Source organism: Crocodylus porosus, unplaced genomic scaffold, assembly GCF_001723895.1.
Source record: "Crocodylus porosus isolate Cpor-Errol unplaced genomic scaffold, CroPor_comp1, whole genome shotgun sequence".
Classification (NCBI taxonomy): Eukaryota; Metazoa; Chordata; order Crocodylia; family Crocodylidae; genus Crocodylus; species Crocodylus porosus.
The window spans coordinates 1,384,311-1,407,588 of record NW_017728932.1 but is presented as its reverse complement, the minus strand read 5'-3'; positions in this window follow the sequence as shown (position 1 = coordinate 1,407,588).

The following is a 23,278-nucleotide window of genomic DNA, read 5'->3' as shown; positions in this document are numbered from 1 at the left end:
ATCCACCACATCACAGGCACTGGATAGAGCAAAGCCCAATTAGTTTCTACCACACCCTGTTTGTTCTGCTGCTACTGCAAACTCAGTCCCTACTGACTGCTTTTCCCTCTCAGCTGTTCGAGATTAACTATTTTATGAGCCCTGCAGATTAGCAGAGAAGGAGCTGTATGTCTTCTCTTGAGCATGGGCTGGAGCACTTCCTAAGACAGCCCACATTTTGCTGTGGCCTTGTGGCCTCCTGGCATCACCCATCATCATGTGCAACAGATGCAAAATGGCAAAGGCCTGAACTAGGCATGGGGCTCTGGGTTTGCAGTGTTGGCTCCCTGAACTGAAGGGCAGAGCCTCAGCTTCTCCAGGGCTATGCTGCAAGGTGCTGGGGGCCTTTAGTGATGTAGGGCTGGACATTTGTACTCCTGATTTTGGGTAGAGGAGTAGCAGGCTGGTATTGCTGAGTACAGTGATAGGGAGGAAGATGGGGTGGGGAATAGATGGAGCAGGAAGCAAGGTAATAAGGCAGAATCTAGAGGCCTGACAGATCCATGAAGCAAAACAGGTTTGGGGGAGAGAGGCCTCATCAAAGGGCATCTTTTCCCTGAGCAGGGTTTGGAAGTTCTCCCAGCACAAGGGGCTCTCAGTGTGCAAGTGCCTGCCTGGAAATCATTAAGTCCCTTCCTGTACTGGGAAAGAGTGGGCCCCACAGCCCCAGGTCCCAGGGAAGCAGCGGATACGCTTGCTAGGCAACAGGCTGCTACCTAGCCAACAGCAGGGGTGGGGGAGCGCTCCTTCCAGGGGCTGGCTGTCGATTCAAGGGTGGACAGGGTGAATGAATGCAGTGTCCAGGTGGGAAGAGACAGGCCCCAGCCCCTCTCACGGCCTTGTGGGAGGGTGCAGATAGCACCAGTCTGCACCCAGCATCCCTTGGCACTGGGGTGGCAGCACGGGGCAGAACTCAGCTGCTGTCAAAGCCAGTCTCTTTATCACAAGCCTGTCGAGCCCCTAGGATGGACGCATCTTCCTGGCCCCTTTGCAAGGCAGGGCAGTGTTCTTACCTCTGGGCACAGAAGGGGAACTGAGACCCAAAAGATTAAGTGCTAAAGGACTGCAGATCCGAAGAACTGCTTCAGACTTGAATGTCCAGACCTGAGACTACCTGAACTTCCCCCTACTCAGCTGCTGTCTCAATGTGGAGGCACCCATGCCTGTAAGCACTTCATTTTCCATCGTCCGGATACAAGTGCTGTGCTTCTTTCACCTTGGGGCCTGATATGGTTGTCAGCCCATCCAAAGAAAGGAAACAAGAGCACCCCCACTGGTTAATGCATTCTCAGGGAAAATGGGAGACCCAAGTTCAAAGCCCACCTCTACCTGAGGGGATAGGAACGTCCATTGCCCCCAAGGGCCCTATCTAAGCTGTAGGGTTGTTCTGAACAAGGACTAATCCATAGTCTCTCGTTCTGTGCTTGAGAAGGACCCATTCTGGGATGCCACACAGCCTGGCCCTTCTTTGGGTCTGGAAGCCTGAGGCAGACGGGGCTTGAACCCCAGGTCTCCCAAGTCCTCAGGCTGCTCTCTGGATAGAGCTAAGGTTCACCAGGATGGAGAGGGAGCAGCTGCTTAGCTCAAGCAAGGCCATGCTTGATAAAGGTCTGGGGAAGGGGGCTTATTTCAGTGGACTTTGGGTCAAGTCCTTCCTGGGTAAGAGCAATGCTGTCAGTGCTTCTCCTAGATACTGTGGGACGCCCAGGGCTTTCCCTAGGGGGACGAATGGGGGCGATTGCCCTAGGCCCTGTGCTTTGGGTGCCCTGCAGACAGTGCCATACAGGTCCCACTGCTGCCACCGGCTTCTGCGGGTGGTCGCTCTCCCCCACCCTTCAGCCCCGCACAGGCTGATATGCCCCGCACACCCCTAGGGATGGTGCTGAGGGTGGCCATTGGAAAAACAGAGAGAGAGGAAGAGGCAGGGACTGAAGAGTACCGAGGCATTGCGTGAGCTTTCTGCAGGCAGTGAATTCACCTTGCACTAGGAAACCGCTGACACTCCAGGCTAGACGGGGAGCCAGCAGCTTTCCATGCTGCTGTACAGTCCAGCTCACAGCTGCCATCCCTCGTCCTCTGCTGGGCTGGCTGCGACCCCACCACCAGTCTCCATGCTCAGGAAGCTGAGAGGTTAATCTAGAGAGGTAATTATGCTCAGTCTCTTGGGAGACCCTTGGCTGCACTAAAAGCCCAGACTGGCTCCATTCACAAACCACTTGGGACATTTTATCCCTTCACTAATTCAGTGGCTTGACTGCAATGTATTGGAGCAAATGGCCTCACTGCTGATGCAAAGCCCAGAAAGTGCAGTATGCGTCTCAGTGAGTTTGGCTCCAGTAATGCAGGCAACCCCCAGCTGGGACCTGGCTGTTGCAAAAGGAGTGCTCACTAGCGATGTTTATTGACAGTTCCTTGGGCTTGCATGGTTAGCCAGCTTGCAGGGTCTTGCAGGTTGTTTCCATTAGGAGAAATTGCTGCTAGAGCTGGGTTTGCCTGAGAGGCAATCCTGTTTATTAACTAGGACTGTGTGTGGTGTCCTGTTCCCCGGTCCGCAGGAGGATTCACAACAAGAGTTTTTTTGCTTTCAAGTCCAAGCCACAGCCTGCAGCACTCTGCCCAATGAGCTCTCAATCATTGCTCTAACAGGATCATGCTTTCGCTGCTTCCTGGCTGTCTCTGAAGCTCCTGAGTGGTTGCTGCTGATTCTTCCCCCTCACACACGTGCGTGCATGCATGCACAACTGCAATCTGACCCATCCCCGGGCTCTGTTTCTCAGTCCTTTGGGCAAAGCCTCCACCCAGCAACTGCTCAGGCTGGCAAGGGGTTGGACTTGATCTGCTCAGGTCCTTTCCAACCCTACCAACTACAAAACTGTCTTCCCTGGGCCGTGGTTCCCATTGTCTCAGCAATGGTTAAGTCAAGTCAAGTGGCCATGAATGGTCCCATTTAGCTTGCAGGAGAGGGCCAGGCAGTGCATTGGTGTTGGGGAGGGGGGCATGATGGCCTAGAAATATATAGGAGGCAGGGTTGTTAGAATAATGATGCTGGCCTCCTTTGTGCACCCAGTAAGTTAGGTGCTGTTATTTGGTGCACTGAACATAGGCCAGAGAGTTGGGAGTTCCTGAGCTCAGACCCCAGTCCTGCCATTCTTATGAGGATTTATTTGGCATTCCCAGGTAGGAGTCTCCTCTCCACTTGCCTGGCTGTATTAGCTGGTGAGATTCCCTACTATCTGCCCAGCAGGTGCATAACAACACCCTCTACTCCCCCCTTCCCCACTTGAGACCAGATCCTCAGCTGGCATCAAATCCAAATTGCTCCAGTCACTGCACTGGATTTATGGCCGTGGAGATGCTGCTCTGGCCTTTGTTTCTAGTTAAGCTGTCTCACGGTTAGGGGGATTTATGGCTGAATGAGAAACTCCCACGGCAGCAATTTTCTGTAACTATAACAATATCAAGCATTGTCATCTTTCCTAAGTGTTAATGCAGGCTGACAGGGTGAGTAAGGAGGCTTCCAGTGCGCCTGCAGCAGCAGTTGTAGCTGCTGCTCTATCATGGGCTCGTGTCGCCAGGCTAACGCAGCTCATCCTGAGGTGAACACAAAGCAACCCCTCGCTGTCAGCCTCCAGGGTGTGAATAAATTACTCAGGGTGGTTAAAACCCCTGTGGCCAAGCCCTACTCCCAAGTTGAGGTTAGCAAGAGCATCAGAAGATTCATGATGAATAAATACATGTGGGCTCCTTTTGTACCTGCCGTCTATATATATACACACACACACACATTTTTCCCAGCTTTTAGGGGTCACATTTCCAAACAGCTCTCTGCAAACAAGAGAGCAAAAAACTGGCTTTGCTCACCTAATCTCATGAGTCCCGGAGCTGGGGCTTCAGAAGGAAAAAACACCTGCTCCCATCAGATATTTGGGGAAGGAGATGAGAGTTGTCTGCTCTGATTGGGAGCCCAGCTGGATACCTGGTGCCAGGTAAGTGATACAGTTCAAACTCTCAGTAGCTGTATAGCCTTTTACATAATAATAATATCTGGCCCCCCATGAATGGATTTAAGCCTCAGGATTTAGCTGAGGCAGGAGAGCAGCAGCCTCACTGCACGCAGGGGGAACTGAGGCAGACGGAGGCAAGGTGATTTGCCACAGGTCACGCCGGGGATCTGCCTCTGAGCATGGAACTGAGATTTTGAGTCCAAGCCTTGGACCAAGGAGGTTTTATGAAAACAAGCAGCTGGGTTGAAACCTGAGAGCACTGCCGGAGCCACTGGACAGCAGGGAGCTCAGCTGCACTGCAGAATGACCCCACAAGGGCTGCGTGACCATGTGCACAGGGTGAAATTTGTCCACCTGCCCTACATCCCCTTGGGCCAGGAATGCAACTCCATCCCTGAAAGCTCTTGCTGTGGCTTTATGGGCCTGAGTGTTTCCAGGAGGGTTATTTGCTGGGAGCAATTAAATACTGAGGAGCAAAGTAGAATGAGACCTGGGCCAGGGTTACTGTCTGCTGGCTGGGAAAAGGGTAGGTGGTATAAAGACACCTTATTGCCCTGCATCGTGGTCAGTGCTCCTACAGGCAGGAAGGGCAGGCATCTCCAGTGATAACGATGTGCTCTGAACTCTGCAGACCAGGCTGCCCGTGGGTCAGCAATCCCAGATGTAGCCCTGCAGTGCTAAACTGTGAACAAGCACTGAACAGGACCATCCCTGCCCCAGGTTGCGTATGGACTAGGATAACGGACATCAGGTGGGGTGGGCAGCTACAGAGCAACAGGCAGGTACCCTGCTGAGACTGGCTCAACTCGTGCCAGTAGTGACCTCTTCCCCACTCACTGAGGGAGCCCTCGTCTTCTGAGGTTTGGCACTGCTGGGGAGAGGACCTGACTGGCATCTAGAGGCAGCTTAGCTGTGCCAGCTGCAGCAGCTACGAGGTCCCTTTTATCTTCCCTTTCCCTCTCTCTCTGTTTTATCTCTGGCAGCCAGGAAGATGTGAGGAAGCGCTAGCAATTACACCATGCTGCAGTGGAGTCCATCCCGCAGAAAGCAATTACTTATGCTGCCAGCCTTCAGCAGACAGCGGGGCAGGGGAGTCTTGCGCGCTCTCTCTCTCCCTTTAATTCCAGAGACAACCTTAAGTTGATTAGTACAAGTCACTCCCTGGGTCCAGATGCATTTGCCTGGGGGCTGCTCTCACCCCACACAGCCCTCCCTTCCCCTGTCTGTCTCTGGTCTGCTGCATTCACAGGAAGGGAAGGGACTTGCTTGGTCACTGGCCTCTTCTAGCCTCAGCTCAATAAGAAAACATCTGTCGTTTTCCACTGTGCAGCTTTGCTGCTGCTGCAGTAGTGTAGGCAGGTCTCAGGCATGACTCCCTCAGTGCTCACAGCCAGGTAGGGCAGTGTGGTGAAGTAAATGCTTGTGCCCTTTCTATCCTACAACTCCCACCCTTGGGGCAGTCTGGGGGCTTGTTTTGCTGCCAGCCCAGAGCAAGTTTCACTTGGGCCCGTTCTGGGATGGGCTTTGAAAGCACAGGCTTAGGCTACAGGGCCCAAATACTGCTGCAGTCGCTCCAGCTGCCCCTTGGCTGTTCCCTGCTGACACCCCTCACCAGGTTGCAAAGACATCATGACTGGTATCCACTCTGGCCTTGGAGCTGGATACTGTCACTGTATAGGGTGGGGGGTCCTCACTCACACCACCAGCTTGGCCTCCCTCCAGCCAGGGTGGGTTAGTTGGGGTTCCCATAGGACCAGAGGGATTGGTGGGGGAGTTGCCCAGCTTTCTTCAGCTCTGACCGTAGCTAAGATCCACCCAGCTGGCCTGTTACGTCATTGCCACTGACAACTGGGCTGGGTGGGAAGGAGCCCGGAGAAGAGGGGCTATGCCACCACTGAGCTCGTGCTTTCAGCCCATGTATGTACGACATTCTCTGTCTACCTTCTCTTGCTTGAACCACCCAGAGCCACGGCGGGTGGGCCCTCCGGGTGGCATCTCGGTGCTCCGAGACCGGGCGTAGGCTTCTGCCTGCACCCTGCAGCAGAGCTCCGCAGCTCTCCTGCTGCTCCTGCAGCTGCTTTGTTAGCCTCTGGCACCAGTCTCCTCATGGTCGGTTTAACTGGTCTGGCCCCTACTGGGGCAGTTTGCTGGGCCCAGGGGACACTGATGGAGGCGCTCTGACTTGGTGTTTCCCCTTGTACCTTTCCATAGATGTGATTGGGAATGGCGTGAAGTCATCCGCTGCTTCCTGAGGTTGCAGTCTGAGCAGTCTCCCCCACCACACTCCCCGCTGAGGCCTCGCTGTCACCCGCCTCAGTGCAGCGAGTCTGGCAACTCAGTCCCCAACCATGGCAAAGGGATCCTGGCTGCTACAACCAGCCTGAGCAGGGCTGAGCTCAGCCCCAGTCGGTCCACGGGGGAGCCCAGGTCACACATGTTGTGGACGAGTCGGGTCCAGGGCTTTGGTGAGGCTGTGCAGCGAAGCGAAGGCAGGGTGGGCTTGTGGCTCAAGGATGGGAGTGTGGGTCAGGACAGCTGGTGTCCACTCCCACCATTCAGTCTCTCTGCACCTCGGTTCCCCTCAGCAAAGCAGGATGTCCAAGTCTTCCTTCACCTAGTTTAACCATCGACTCATTGGGCCAAAAGGGGTGCCTCGCTCTGTGTCCAGCACCTAGCACCCTGTGGCCTGGTTCCTTCCAGTAGCTACTGCCCTGTAAAACCCCCTCTTGTGCATGAAGATGGGGAGGAAGAATGCAGCTGGGTTTGCAGCTGGAGCCGACTCCCTCTTGCTTCAGCCAGTGCCCTGAGGAGGCAGATACACTTGGGGTGCTCCTGGGAGCTTGTGTCACGCTGCCCACCCTCTGCCCAGTGCTGCTTGGAGGACTGAGCGCCTCCTGTGCGAGGTGTGTCAGCTCCTGCCCAGGGCTCCCTATCGGGGGTACCTACCGAGGCAGTGGGTGGGTTGTGTGTGCTGGAGTGGTTCTGCCTGGGGAGATTAGAGCCGCAGCACTGGGTGGGGGCTGCAGATTTGGGGCTTTGGCTATACCCCTCTCCTTGGAACAGTTTGTGGGAGGGAGGCAGTCTGCTAGCGAGCTCAGCAAGAGTGATCTGGCAGCTTTGCTTTTGGGGCTGGGGCTAGGTTGAAGGCAGGAGCTAACTTGATAATTGTGCTCTACGTGGGCCTCGTGGCTCAAAGGGAGGCAATGTGTTGTGGTGGTTACAGCACACACCGACAGCCTGGACACTGATTTTATGGACAAGTCACTTCCCCACTCTGTGCCTTGATTTCTCCAGATGTGTCATGCTTTGTACCTCAGTTTCCCTGGCCTCTGAGTGTTTGAGCTCCTTGCTTGTGCACTGCAGCCCACTTGGGGCAGTGTCTGTTGTCCTCTGCACTCTTTTCCCCTCCCTGCTTTCCTGTCACCTCAGCCTTGGAAAAGCAATTGCTCTGACCCCCATCCCCTTCCCCTTGTTCTGCTCTGTTTCATCCCTGGCTGCCCGCTCTGGGCTGGAATGCGCAGGAGCACAGAGCGGGGAACCCAGCTCCCGTGCACAGCGCAAGCAGCACCCGTGGTGAGGGTTGGCAGACACAGATGCATGCCTGCACATGGATGTGCACACACAAGCACATATACACATGCATGTGCATCTGTATATATGCATGCATTTGCACAAAGGCATGTGCCTGCACAGAAGTACATACAGACATATCTATGTTCATGGCTGCAGTCACGTATTCACACAAGGATATATGCACATGCACACTCCCCCCCTCCACACACACATACACACATATGCAGGTACACAGACTTCCTCACATGCATCGGTGCATACAGATATGACAGTACCATGTAAGCACACACATACATGCAGATGCACAAAGAGGGGTGACACTCCCATGCACACACGAACGCACACGCCCCACCCCCACCCCTCTCCTTTTCTGCTTCTCCCACTTTCCAGTCCAACACCCAGAACCTCTTCTCTCCTTGGCTTGGCTGCCAATCAAGCTCTCCTCCACCCTCCAGCCCTGTTTTCCTTGGGGCAAAGTCATCCCTGGTGCAACCCCTCCCTCCTCCCAGCCCCCACCCAATCTGCCCTGCAGTTGCAGCAGAGATCCAATTGGTCCCTTCCCTGCCTAGCAGTCGCACTCCTCTGGGCTTTGTGCCTTTCCTGCATGCACATCACATCTGCTGCACCAGCCAGGCCGAGAGGGGCTGCCACTTGCTCAGGTCCAGGCTCCTTTGCAGGGCAGAGTCATTAAGCAGGCTGTGGATGAAGCTGCTGCAGAGCCAGGGAAGGGAGAGCAGGTCAGATCAGCCAGTTATGCTTGGCTAGACTCTAGCAGATGCCAGATCCCCTGTGCAGGATCAGGGAGTCATTAGCCCAGCTGCTCCTTGCCCCACCCACCCTAGCCAACAGCCCTGGGGTCAACATTGCTCAAGCAGGGCACACTTTGTATGGGATGGACGTGCCTGGGCTCTGGAGCAACCAGGGGATGCAGAGGTGGAAGGCTTTCAAGCAGGTTCAAGATTGCAAAGGAGCAAGGCAGCCCACTCCACACATGATGCATGCTGGCAGGTAGCTAATCGTTCCCACCCACTGCAGGTGAGAGCAGGCACCACCCAGGGTGGTGGAGCACCTGGCAGGCCAGTTACCCTTCATGCAGTAGCCTAACTAGTTGGGCAGGGGGCGGGGACACGACCAACCCTGGGAGGCTGGCTTAAAGGGGGCACTAGAATGAGGACTCCTCCCTCCCGGGGAGTTTGCACAGCCATACTCGCACCCCCCTCCTGCAGCTGCCGCTTCTCTGGGCTCTGAATTCTGCCCTGCACATTGCTGTTGGCCATGGCATTCAATGGCAAGGGTAAGAAGCAGCGGCTGTAGTAGAGGGGCTAGACAATACCCACCAGGGGTGGGAAACTGCTAGCTTAAATTGCAGACTTCACTAGTTCTGCCTCTGGTGTCTTGTAGCAGGCAGGACAGCTTTCACAGCTTGAGAGCGGCAAGGGTTTTATGACCAAATGAGAACAAACTCTAATCTGCACAGCTGGGCGGATAGGGCAGGTATGAGTGGGGCTGGATGATGGCACAGCCAGTCATAACATTATGTGCAAAAATGGTGGGTGATCAAATCTGGTGCTTCAGGGCATTAGCTGATTCCCTGCTGGAGGACAGGAAGGGCTCTGCTCCCTTGCCCTCTCTGTGTTGTGTGGCTGCATCGGGGTAGAGTTTGGCTTCTGGCCATGAGTCTTGGGGCTGGGTGAGGCCAGGATGTGGCACAGCACAGAAATCCCTGTGGCCTTATGGTCTTGGACTTGCCGGGAGCCGCACTGCTGTGGCTCTTGGATGCAGCACTGTCCTGGGAGGGGGAGTCACTTCAGTGCTGCACTGTCATGAGGAGTGAGCAGGGAAGCAGGCCCATGCGTCCATCCCATGAGGCCCAGCATCATTATCCATCAAGCCCAGTGCCATTATCCATGGTGGAGGGCCCAAAGGGACCATTTCCAAACAGCCAAATATTTGCTGCTCTACGATGTCCTGCTAGGATGACTATGCAGCTGGTGCTGAGGCAGCCTGCAGGCGGAGCCCGGGTTGTTCCAGATGGCAATACAGGCTCCTGCGTCAGGGCTGCCACCGGACAGTGGAGCTTACTTAGCTCCTGGGAGGAGAAAGGAGAACTTACAGCTGCTGCAGCTCAGATGCCCAGCGGGACAGCTGCCCTGGCTCCACAGTGCTAGGGATTAGCTTGGATATAATGCCATTTTCACCCCACTTTGCTCAGCCCTCTGCTCTCTCTGTGTCTCTCACAGACCAGCACACACATACATGCATGTACATACACACAGATGCATGTACACACTCTCTGTATGTCTCATATACTCCTTCCCTCCTCCACCACCTCTTCTCCCAGAGCTTCATTCACCCCTCTTAGAGGGAGTGACCATTGGTGGATGCAGGTCCTGAGCTGCTTCTCAGCACTTAAAGGGGAAGGTTTCTCTGCAGAGGATGCAGAGTGGAGCCCTGCAACCGCTGCTCATGGGGCTTGCATGGGAGTGTTGCTTGAGGAAGAACTGCGGGAACTGACCCTTCATTGCAAAGAAACTAGGAATGAAAGATTTGAGGACAGGGTTTTATTTCGGTGGCTACTCAGTGTTCTCCTGCCACTGTGTGGGCATCAGCATGCATCCCACTGTAGTGATTACAGATGCAAATCGGGCAGCGTGAGACTGGAAGCTCTTTCTGGCAGTGTCTGGGTTTATACCATGGTGAGGACAATTGGGGCTGGTCTAGGACTGGGGCATCCAGGCAAGACACAGCAAAGAGGACTAATAGCTCCTATTTTATGTGCACAACCTGTGAGCTGGGGACATTTTGCTCGTCCTTTGCCCTGGCATAAGTGTTCGCACAAGGTTCAAGGTGATAAAGAATCAAAGCATAGATCTCAGTGTGCAAGACAGGCAGTAGACTGGACTTTTCCTGGTTGCATATTGGGTTGAAATTGGTGTGGTTTTGGAAAATATCTTGATTTTGGGGAGACAGCAGTTTCCCACGTTGAAAAAATCCTGGTTCAGTGGATCCCAGGAGCTGCCTTCCCACGCAGGCTCACTCTGGGAAGTAAATCACTTGGAAAAGGGGTAGGTCTAGAGGACTAGAGTTGAGGGGTGGCTTGGCAGGCTGTGGGTGAGTCCCTACCACTAATCACTGAGTAAGGGGGCAGCCTCCGGAGGACCTGGGTACGTGCCCATGGGTGGGGCAGAACGGCTCTCTCCAGAGGGACGCTGCCTGTTTGGCATGGGGTGTGTGGGACTGGGGCTGCCCGCCTGGGCCCTGGGGAGGCGGGAGGCAGAGCAGGGCAGGAGCAAGGGAACCACAGGAGACGGGGAGAGAAGGCAACTGTGGGAACAGGGTCTTTGTGCCTTTGAATTCTCGGGGCTGCTGCTGCTGCGGCTGAGTGGCAGATTAAGGCCTGCAATTAGCTGGCTGGTTGCTAAGCAACACTGTCTGCCCATGTTAATGCGGCTGCCAAAAGGGGTTGTGCATCAGGAGCCTTTCCAGGCAGGCACTCAGCCATCCACATGGGAGAGCCAGCACACAGGCGCGACACACGCAGGCACACACGCTCACGCGAATAGACACAGGCCCGGAGAACCACAAAGGGAAACGCCCATGGTGGAGCACAGTCCCCCGTACGCTGCCATAGAGAGACGTTCACGTGTGCAGGCAGACACGGGTGTACACATGGCCATGGGCCTAGGCAGGAACATGACCCCCGGATGCATGCACGCACCCATGCAAGTGGACTGGAGAGAAGGAGATGAGACGTTGGGCTCAAGCCCTAAAGGCCTGTTGGTCTCTGATTAAGGTTCCAGCCAGCCTGAAGTCATTGGCGATCTGAGTGTGAAGGGCTCAGCTCAGACACCATGAGATCACAGGACACATATTAAAAGAATCTGTCAGTGAGACTGCCCAAGGCAATGATCTTGTGAGTGTGCTCCTAACCCCGAAGGGGTGTGTGTGTGTGTGTAAGGGGAAGCCCAAGAGAAAGCCCAAGAGAGCAGTCATGATGCAAATGCCCGAGTTCAGCATAATGACTACTGGAGCAGCAGGAACTGCAGACAGCCTCAGGCCCCACATTTTCCCTACCCTGTGGCAGCAGTAGCAAGCCCAGGGGGCAGGGAGGTGGATTGACAGCTGGGGGTGTCAGGACAGGGGAAGTAGCTAGGGACAGGCATTCAAAAAGCCCGAGCCTGAATTCATTCAATCTTTGCAGGTTAGTTTAACCTGGTTAGGCTGAGTCACTTTATAACTGCACAGATGTCCCAGAAACGCAGGCATATGCCTGAAGTGGCTCTGGCAAGAAGACAGGGGGGCACTAGAGCAGCCCTCCCTTCCCTTCCAGAGAGCTGAGCTGAGGGGGATGTGGCCAAGCCCCAGCAGGGTTAGGGAAGGGCTCCCCCCCTCCTTGATAACAGGTCTTTTATCAGCTCTGTTTTCAGCATTTATCATCCCCATCAGAAAACAAGCAGCCTCTCTCATTAGCTCAAACTCTTCTTAAACAAAGAAGAATGGAGGAACATTACCAGATGAGCTTTGATTAGCTCCAAAAAGCCCTAAACCGACACAGTTGTCTGCCACATAAGGGACTTGTAGCCAGCATGTGGTCTGCTAGCTAATGCTGAGGTGTTTGTGTAAGGCAGAGGGGAAGAGGGATCCCTGCTTAGTAAGGAGAGGAAAAGCAGGAGGAAACCAGGCAGAGGTTGCTGTGCCTGCAAGTCTGTGCAGAGCTGCAGCCAGGGAGCAGAGGTGAGGGGCCAGCTGGAGCACAGAGCCCCGCGCAGCCCAGAGAGCATGCCGGGATGCTGGGGGAATCTGGTTTAGCTTAAACCAGCAAGGGGTCTGGGATAGACATTGCATAAACCAGTTTGACCCAAATCAGTTAAGTCTGATACTACATTCAACCAGGTTTGGTTTATCTCAATCCAGTTTCAGCCATTTTCAAACCATCTTATGTGCACTGAACTTCTGTTACAGGTTTAAACCAGTTTCTGATCACTTCAACCGGTTTTTGCGTAATGTCTATCCCTAGCCTGTGGGGTGAGTGGTGGCTTTGGCAGCTGGTAGGGTCCCAGGTGTTTCTCACTAATGACTCATGAGGAAGGGGCAGGAGGGTCCAGTAGTTGGGTGGGCCAGGGTCAGGTTCACTCCACAGATGCTGCCATGCCTCCAGCCTAGCACAGGAGGTTGTTGTGGCTGCTGCACTGCCCTGCCATAGCCACCAGCCAGCAGCTGGCAGAGCAGAAGGGGGAATCCCAGCAGCTACAACCAGGACTGGTGCTGTGAGCCAGATGTACAGCCGGTGTAACCTAGCTGAGTTTCTCTGGCGGCCACACAGCTCGCCCTTCGGCAGATCCTTTTGGCTCAGCAAGGATCGCCTTGAGGAGATCCTTCTTCAGCTCCTCGGGCGGCAGTGCCATTGGAGCAAGAGGGTCTGGGTTTCCTGCTGTCACAGCGAAGCTTTGTGTGCAGCTTGGAAGCAGCGGATCTGGTGCGCTCTGCCGACAGCATCCGTGCCATTTTCGGGAGCAGGCTGGATGGGGGTGGGGGAGGGGAGGGGAGGGGAGGGGCTTTGCTGCTCCAGCTCCTGCTGTGCCAGGAGGGAACATGCCAGTTCCCCACCAATATGCAGGGCAGCTTTGTTTTCCTACTTGCTCTTCCTGCATTGGCTGGCTGAGCCTCTTCTTCCCAGTTTGTTGCCATAGGCTGCTACTCTCTATGGTAACCGTCTCCATCTCTTTCAGAATCCCTGTAGCCACCCATCCCCAAAATTACAGGATGGCTTGACCTGGGGGTGGTACGGCCATGTAACCCCCACAGCAGGGACACAGCATTCATGCAAACACATGCTCATAGGGGCAGCAAGGCTGAAGCTCTCATGTGTGGCGGGAAGGAGACGCACGCACTGAAACACCCACCTACAGACTGCATTCACGCATACACGTGCCTGGTCTGAAACATCCACAGACAATGCATATGCAAAGATTGCAGCACCTGCCTGCCACAGTGGAGTTGACCCAAATTTAGGCAGTGACTGTGTGGTGCCCAGCGAATATTCATTCAAATTCCAAAGCAAATTCCAGTCGTAGTGTCTCTGACAATGTGTGCAGTCAGAGTCCGGGACTCTGTGTCTGCAAGAGTGATGCATGTGAAGATACATGAACAGGGAATTCTTAGCTCTCACCACAAACAGCACAGTTGCTCTTCCAGTCTTGCAGTTGGTGTTTCCCACTGTTTTGGTCTGGATTTGTTTATACAGGAACATTAGTCTGGATTAGTAGGGAGAGTATTTCAAGCAGAAGAGCTATTCCAGTATAACTCCCTCTGAGGTCCTTCTTAGTCTGGAATGGGGTTGCTTTATTTTGAATTTATTTAATCCCCTTCCCAAATGGATTAAGGTCATTTGGAGGAAGGCACCCTCATTCTAGAGTAAGAGTATGTGCAGAGAAAGCTAGTGGATCCCTCAGGACAAGTTATTCTAGAATAACTCCCCACTGAAGCAAATCCTACTTCAAGCTGCAAACCATCTGACCAAGATAGAGGAGTACTGCCATGCAGCTGATGTGAGTAACCCCCTGTGCTGATGGTATATGCTGAATATTTGCAAGGCCATAATTGCAAGCCATTAGCAAAGAGACAGCTAGTCTCTGGAAGAATTCACTGATCATTCCAAGTGCTGAATACATTGCAGAATGTCACAAAGGCCTGTGAAATTCTTGCATGGTGAGAATTGCTGAGAATTAATATCTGGGAAGCGCTGATTTATTCAGCCCTAGAGCTGAAAGCAATATTACAGCCCTGAGTCTGAAAAGCAGAGAGGTGCGTGCTTACATTCATCTCTATTTGGGGCAGCCCTTCAGCATGTAGTGTCCTGGAGAGACATGTTTTTCTGAATGGTGGCATAAACAATAAACATGCACAGACTTACCGCAGCTAATGAAGGGATTTGCATGTCAAATAAAATGTAAATATGCCAAGTAATTAAGACCCTGCCCCCAGGAGCCCAGAGGCAAATGAAGGGGATTGTGCACAGGGAGGATTGGTTTTTCTGATGGTAACTGGAAGGGTCAGATTATCCCAGGTCAGGTCAGTCTCACTTTGGCCTGAGGCTTGATTGGAGCTGTGTGGCTTCCAGGAGTGCCCAGTGCTTGCTGCTCTGGATGGGACAGCCTTGTCCCAGTCTGTTCTCTGTGGCAGGCAGGATGAGATGGTGCAAGCTTATTTCCCTGCGTGCCCCATCCCCAGTACTGCTGGTGTTTCTAGAAGCTCCTTCCTCGCATCACTGCTGCATTTGCCGTAAGACTGACTGTCTCCTTGGTAGAGCCTGTCCCTGCTTGCCTTAAGCAGCCAGGTGGGGAACTGCCGGCATGGGCGACTGGTGCCACCTTAGTCATGGGGGGCACTTGTCCCCCCCACTCCCCGCCAGCAACCAGTCAGCAACCGGGGGGGGGTCCCCTGTGGCAAAAGGTACTGTCTGGTGAGCGGCCACAGCCTACGTCTGGTGCTCTCACTCCACAGCCAGTGCTCCTGCCGGCCCCCCGCTCATCACCTAAGCGGCGAGCACAGCCAGTCGGGGGTACACCAGCGCCCTCCGGGGGTGCACGTGCACCCCCCGTGTACCCCCTATGCTTCACCACTGATCTCTGTTTTTTGCTTGTACACAAAGCATTATTTCTGCCTTTCCTGGTGGCAGAGGAAGACTTGTGAAAGTGGCCTGACGGCATGAAAACCACCAGGCAAATGAACCTAGTGCTTATTGGAAGAAAAGGTTGTGAAGCGCACCTCAAGCCTTGTTGGGACTGACTCAGGATCTCTAAACTCCGTAACGTTGGGCCCTGCGGTGACATCTGCACCACAGTGGCAAAAAGCTTGGCCGTGTTGTTCAAGAAATACGTGCAGTGCTTGCGCTCAGGCATTGTTGGCATCGCCCTGGAAAAGAGGTCATGTGGGTGCTCTGAGCTGGGCCCCAGCCCCACAATCAAGACCTGGGTTTCTGGCGTGTCTCATTTCCAGGGTGAAGGTGTGACAGGTCTCAGTTGTCAGAGCAGGCAGCAGAGCCCTCCTTCCTTTAACCTGTCACCTGCTTCTCCAGTTTCCTTTGCAGACTCCCCTCCCTGTTTCCTAAGCCGAGAGGTCGCAGTGGACCCATCCGACCTGATCTAACACACGGCCCTCCAGGGTGCGTGAGGCCTTGGGTGCCCTAGCAGCGAGCCCTGTGAGAGGAACCCCTTTGGAGAAGAGCACCTTCCCCCCCTTGCAGCTGGCCCAGAAAACTGACAGCTCCTGGCTCTGCCAGGGTGAATGAATAAGAGGCAGAGTCCCCACCCAGCGATTGCTCCACTTGGCGCTTCTCTGCTGGTCTCTGCAAGGGCTGGCTTCTCAGGCACTTCGGAGCCAGACAGGCCTATTTGGAGCCATCATATCTGTGCTTACAGACAGGCTGTGGCTGCGGCTTGTGAGAACAAGGGAGCCTTGCGAGGGGCGGAGGGGAAGGCGGAGCGCGCGGAGGATTCCTGACACTGCCCACCCCCGGCACGAATCTCATCGCTCCTCTCATGGATCGCACCATATAAGGTGCGATCCTAGCGCTCCCGCTCCTCGGGCAGGATGTGCAGCAGTCTCCGTGCTTGGACTCGCATTGGACTGGAAGGGCCCGAGTGCTGGCTGAGCCTGACAGAGCAGCTGGGATGGAGGAGGGGCCAGCTGGGAACAAGAAGGGGCTGCTCTGAGCAGCTAATGCTCTCAGTAGCCTGTTGTCATCGGGGAGGGATGGTGGAGGACAGGCAAGGCGCCAGCAGCTGAGCAGCCTGTGCACAATAGGAGCACCTGAGCATGCCCTGGGTCTGACCCAGCGAGCCCACTGCTCGAGCGCATGGCTGGGGCGGGGGCATGCAGTGCAGTGAATCCTGGCATCCCACTCCCTTCTGAAAAGGGCGGTTATCCCAGATCCTGCTCTGAATCTGCCTTCTAGGCTCAGTCCTCACTCTGTCACGTGGAGCTGAGCCTGGTTTCCCGCTTGCCCCACACAGTGCACCTTCCCTTACATGCCCCCATGCACGTATCCATCTCCTCATGCGTATCCACACACACGGTGCACTCGCACACACACCTGCTGGAAGAGCATTCGGAATCCATGGCCAAGCACAGATTTTGTTGGGTGGCAGACTCCTGTCCCTACAAGCCCTATATCTCAACACCCCAGAGTTCAGATAAGATCCAGAGTCAAACCCAGACCTGGTGAGAACTTCATGAACGGGTTTTTGTCCCTAGCTGGGAGAGAAAGGCCCAGTGCTGTGGCAAGGAAGTTTGATGCCCAGGACAAAGCCCGCAGTGGCAGCCTGCCCTCACCCTGTGCACAGATCCAGGGGGCATATGCTCCCACTCCCCATGCTTACCCAGGAGTGCATGCAGCGGTGGGAACCACGCTCCCCCTGTCCCCGCACACCCCCAAATGAGCTGCTCCACACCCTACCCTGGCTGGGCAGTGCCTGTTGGCACCCCTTCACTTCGGCATGCAGGGCAGTTATCCCACTTGCCCCCCTCTTGCTATGGCACTGGGAAGGCCTGTCCTTTGGATAAGGCTTTGAGACTCAGGGGACTCCAACTCTGGCACAGGCTTCACATACGAACTTGGTCAAGTCACTTAGGGGCAGATGGAAAAAGGGCCTTAAATATGTGATGCTGAGTGCTCAGGCACCTGGGTTTCAGGCAAGGGGATACACAACCCCCACTTAGCAACCTTGGTTGTGCCCAGAATCAGCTTACGCACCAAGTCCTCTTGGATTTGGTCCTTAGTTTTTGTGCCTCAATTTCCCTTGTCTGTCATTCAGGTGTGTAGGTGTCCCGGGGTGTGCTGAGGAGCTGTACAGGAACGCAGACAGAAGGAATCTGCTCTGAACACTTCTCAGCTCTGCAGCGATTGAACCTGGACCTCACCCCTCAGACAGCTTGAAGCAAGGTCAGCAGCACTTCCATGCCCTGGGGGAGTTCAGCTTCCAGAGGGAATTTTGCCCCAAAGCTCCTGTAGTTTCCATGAAGGCCTGGAGCCAATTTTAGGCAGGAATCCTCAGCTTCTCATGGCCCCTGGTCACCAGCAGTTTCTTACTGCAGTGTGATCATGACAGACTCTCCCATGAGACAGAGTGGGGTCGGGCTGGTCCCTCCTCATCCCAGCTGTGTTGGCTGGGACCCAGTTTTCTCTGCCTTTGCTTCCCTGCTTGTGTGTGGAGCTGGATTGACGATGCTAAGCACTGGAGCCTTCTCTGTAATAGGGTCCAGGTCCCCCCCAGCCCTGGCTCTGAGAGGAGAGCCTAAGGGAGAGAGGGGAACTCGGTGCAGAGCCTTTGTGGAAACTGCTACCCAGGCAGGCAGTGGTGGAGATGGGTTTGTGGTGTTGGCCTAAAAGCATCTGATAGACCCCCACTGACTGGAGCCCAGCAAGTTCCTGCCAGGCCTTGTAAGGTTTAGGGCTTCACCACCAGGGTTGTCTTGGATCTGGGACAACACAACAACCCTATCACAAATATAACAAGCCTATGAGAGGCCCTAGCTTCCAATGCCTCCTGCCCTGGAAAACTTGTGGCAGCAATGTTCCCTATGGCCGAACACACTAAAAACCGGAGGTGTTCAGATCCAAATCTCCATCCACTCTCAGCAGCATGGACCTGTCTTTAAGCTATGGAGATGGGAGAGGTCACTGGCCATTGTTGATGTTTCCCCTGGAGACTTAATGGTGTTTGCTACCTGGGCCAACCCTGAGAACTGAGCCGGGGACCCTGAGAGCTGAAAACCTGATATATGGACTCTGAGGACTGTAACAGACTCATGCCCTTCATGGTTGGACTCCAAGGAAGATGTGGGAGCAGTGAGTAACACTAACCCCCTTGCCTTGACCAAACCCAGGAGCTTTTCCATGCTAGAACATGCACTTCCCCTGAGGAGCTGCTCACCTGCTGCATGTCCAAAACCTTAACACACATCGATGGATGCCCTGGTGAACAGCCCAGACCAACCTGGGCCTGGCCCTGTCTCTAGTTTTTATTTGGCAAACTTCAGCCCTCTTTGGTGGAGCTGGGAACAGAACTGAAGAGCCATGAGAAGAGCTGTTGTGAAGAGCAGTTCCCATGACTGGGTTACCATTCGTAGATTGTAGAGTCGGCAGAGACCACAATGGATCGTCATGTCCGACCTCCTGCCCTTGGAAGAAAGAGGACCGAGGTCAGACGACCCCAGCCAGGTGACTATCAAGCCTCCTCTTGAAGACCTCCAAGTTAGGTGATAGTACTACCTCTCTTGGAAGCCCATTGCAGCTTCTGGCCACCCTTACTGTAAAAAATGGCTTCCTAATGTCTAACCTAAATCTGCTCTCCACTAGTTTGCACCCATTATTCCTAGTTGCTTATCACCGTCAGAACACAGGCACCCTGCGGTGCACCATGCACAGTGCCTGTGTCCTGAACCAGTGGCCCTCTGGTGCTGCTGTCTTGATCCCTAATGCCTCTGTTGTTGTTAACAGCAGGAATAAATATATAGTTGTTCTGGTGCTGCAGAAATCCTGTGACCTGCGTGTAAGCAGAGCAGTGGTGGAAGTTCCAATAAGCGCCAATGGCAGTTTCAAGGTCAACATCGCTTGAAGTTCACAAAGCCTACACGAGCCTTCAGGCCCCCAGCAAAATCACTGCCACACTTGGAACATCTACATGCCCTAATGTAAGTAGTGTCTTGCTGCGGCAGCTGGCCCTGGTAGAGCTTGGTATGTGGGTGCTGCTTGGAGAAAATGGCAGTTCTTGTCTGTTGCTGCAGGTCTGGGTTAGCAGTCCGTGAGAGTGGGTAGCAGTGGATAAGCTCTGTGGCTTTGCATGGAAAACAGTCTCTGCTGGGAGAACTCTGACAACGATCCTGGACCAAACCTTGGCTCTGAACTGCCTTAGTCTTTGAGGTTTGGATCTGTGGCCAGCTCTCAGCTTCCTGGGTTAGGGCTTCTCTCTAGCTGAAGAAAGCCCTTTCCCTGACATTTCACCTTGAACTCTGAGCATTCAGTTGGGATGGATACTTCAGATGCTGTTTGTAGATAAGGGTTACTGGGAATTGATTCCCTGAGACTGTGGTTTTCCCATAGCTTCTGCTTTTTTATCTAGATAACCAGAACTATTTTTTTTGCAATGTCATGCTCATCACTATCGCATTTGAGCTGCTCACAAGTTCCCAATCTCTCCATGATACCATGGCAAGAGAGTGCCTCCATATCTGCCCGTCTCCCCAGTTGGCTCAGACCCAGCAGCTCGCAGAGCGGTTTCTCAGGAATGCTCTCAATAAGGCAGTAAGTAGCTGTCACAGAGGGCAGGTCCTTTCTCAGCAGACCTGCAGTTCACTAATGAGTCAATTCCTCTGCCTCTCGCACCCTGCGAGTGATGCCCCTTGGCATGACTGGGTACAGCAAGCGTGTGTAATTCCAGTGGGCCTCCTGATGCCATGCTGAGGAACCAGCCCTGTAAGCAACCTGTGCGACTCGCAAGACCCTGTCTGGAGAGGAGCATTAGTGCCCTGCAGGGAATGTCTCAAAGACAAAGGTAGCAAGAAGAGGCCTGGTGGAGGAGGAATCCTTCAGGAATGCAGCACTAGTTCTGGTGCGCGTTCAGTTTGGCTGCGAGTCAAGGCATTTGACAAGATTAATCAGCCTGCCTTCTATTTATAGAGCCTCTATAAACCAGTCGCCTCATTCATCAGCCTCAGAAAGTCCCCTGTGAAGCTTGTCCATGTCAGCCCCATCCTGGGGAGGGGGAAACTGAGGCACAGGACAGGGGAATGATTTGCCCAGGACCACATGGAGAGTTGGGGACGGAGCTGAAATAGAAGCCAGGTGCCCCCCACCCTGCTCTAACCCAAGGAAAACCACAAGATTTACCCTTGACCTCTAGGTTAAGAATTAACGCTGTATGTGATACCTTGGTCTTGTTTTCACTGCTAGCAAACAACCAAAACACCTGTATTGTTTAACTGTAATAAATACCTTGAATGCACTCTGAGTCTGCCCAGGCCTGGAGTAGGAGCTGATTTAGGACTGGACATAGTAGGTCAGACCAGTAGTCCAAATCCTGCCTCTAACACTGACCAGTCCCTGGTCAAACAGCAAGAACTGTTTCTTGTAGCTACAGGCTTGGGGAAGCCTGTATCCTTCTCCTCGTGGCCTGTCCTGGGCTCCTGGCATTCAGCTCCTTTCTCTTCTAAGCTGCTGCTGCCAGTTCTGGATTTTGTGCTGGGTGGCTTTTTTAGGATGCTGATTCCTGCCTGTTGATGATTGATGATGGGATCTGAGACTTGTCAGACTCAATCCACGCAGGTCTAGCTTCCTGCATTCCAAAGCAGAGACTAAGGAGAGAGGTTCTGGTTATTAATGGGCAGGTTTCTTTAACTCCTTGGAGGCTGTGACCCCATGCAAACAGTGACATTCCCCAGAGTATCGCTCTGGAAAGTGTCTGGAATCTGACAGAGGCGCTGGGATTCTTTCCAGGCTATTTGTGCTGGGTGAGACTCTCTGTCTTTGAGTGTGACTCAGGACGGGGGATTAGTTCAGGGATGTGTCAGAGTGGTATTATAGTAACAGCATGCAAAGCCAAGCTGGCCATCTAAGGCTTTGTCCACTCTTCAGGTCCTGGGGACTGGAGTGAAATCTTTGCTGCTTGCAGTGTCTTTCTGGTTTCCCAGAGACATGCCAGCCAGCTTGCCTTTGTGCCATTGCCTCCTTTCCCAGCAGAGAGAGGAAACAAGAGCAAGGTGGCAGGGAAAATTCATACTCAAGGCTTTGCCTGCCCTGTGTCCCTCTGGCCCATCACACACTTCTAGCAGGGCTAGGTGGAACGTGGTGGAGGTGTTTCCAGTGCTTCCCTAGCAAGCGAAGGCTTCTGGGAGTGTAGCTCATGCAATTGGCATTAGCAGCAGTGGGAGCAGAAATGTGACCTGTCTTTACAGCCCCTGACCCTTCCTGAGAAGGGGGGCAGCTGCTCACAGGGACACAGTACCCTAATTCACAGCAAAGGCTCTTGCATGACACATCAGGTAGAGGGGATGATTGAAACATGAGGTGGAGGGAAACTAGATCTGAGCAGAGTAGTGCAAAGAAAAAGGGGCCTGTGTGAGCATGTTCAAGTAGCTTTCCAAAGCTGTGTGATCTGTAGTGGTTTAGGAGCCTCCCTGCTCCCTCTGCTCCGGTGTTCAGTTCCTCTAAGCCCTGCCGTGGTGCGCCTCAGAAGCGCCTCTGCACGCCACCTTACATGGACTCTTCAGCATTACCCATAATTCTCTCTTCCCTGACCCTATCCCTGCCCCGCTGATGTCTTCCACCCTGGATGGTTCCAGTGAGTGATCCTACTAGTCTCAACAATGTGTTGTAGCAGGATGCCTTTGCATGGTGAGATGTTAAGCACTACCTTGAAAGGTAGATCTGCATAGTGTGTGTGGTCAGGCCTGGATGTAGCCATCCTCTGGTGTTGCCGTAACGTGTATTTGGATTAAATACCAGATGAGGAGACATGAGCTGGTAGATAGCTTCTGATGCAAAGAGTGTGTGAATAAGCAGAGGCATAGCGATTTGTGGGAATAGCATTAGAGGGCCATCCAAATATCAATCCAGGTACATGTGTTTGCTCCTGTATGCTAAGAGGCTGGGTCACACCTTAACGCCCTGCTCTGCCCTGTATCCCAGCCAGCCCCTGGCCTGGTCTCAGTCAGCCCCTAGGCACACATGTAATAGGCCTTGTTTATGGATAACAGAGAGACTAAGGCAACAGTACATAGTACAACATGTCTGCATTGCTGGCTGGCCATACACTCACTGTTCCCTTTTTCATATCTTGTCTGTTTAGAGCAGGGGTTGGCAACCCCTGGCACATACCAGAGCGTGGCATGCAAAGGTATTTGTTTGGCACTCATGCCTTGGAGTGGATGGAAGGAGGGGCTGGGGCTGTGCTGCCACAAAAAGGATTGGGCCCCTTGCTGCTCCCTGGCCCTCCACCTGGAGCCACTGGCAACAAGCTGGGCTGGGGCTCCGCACACACTTGTGCAATTGTTTGCAGCCTCCCCACTGCCTGCTGCGAGCAGACTAGGCTCCATGATGGGTGCCAGGGGCCTGCCGAGAGCCTGGGCCAGCTGTGGCAGGCAGCTGGGACGCTGCAGGCAGCTGCATTGGAGTCCACAGAGCCCTAGCCCAGGTTATTGCTTGTGGCGGGTACACATACGTGGACTGGATGGCAGGGGAGCCATGAGGGGCCCAGTCCTTGTTGTGGCAGCACAGCCTTGGCCCCTTCTCCCCGCATCTGCCCTAAGATGCGCATGCGCTACAACCAGCAATGAGCCAAGCTGGGGCTCCACAGACCTTGGTGCAGTACTTGCAGCCTCCCAGCTGCCTGCCACAGCCAGCCTGGGCTCTGCTGCCTGCCATAGACCCTGGGCTGCTTGCAGCAGGCAGTAGGGAGGCTGCAGGCAGCTTCACTGGGGTCTGCAAAGCCCCAGTCTGGGTCAGTGCTGGTGGCAAGTGCAAATGTGCCCTGGGAGGACAGTGGGGAAAGGACCCAGGCTGTGCTGCCATAATAAGGATTGGGCCCCTCACAGCTCCTCTGCCATCTGCCCCTAGCGTGCCAATGTCTTCCAAGTAGAGGTTTTGAGTGTTTTTGGCACTGCCC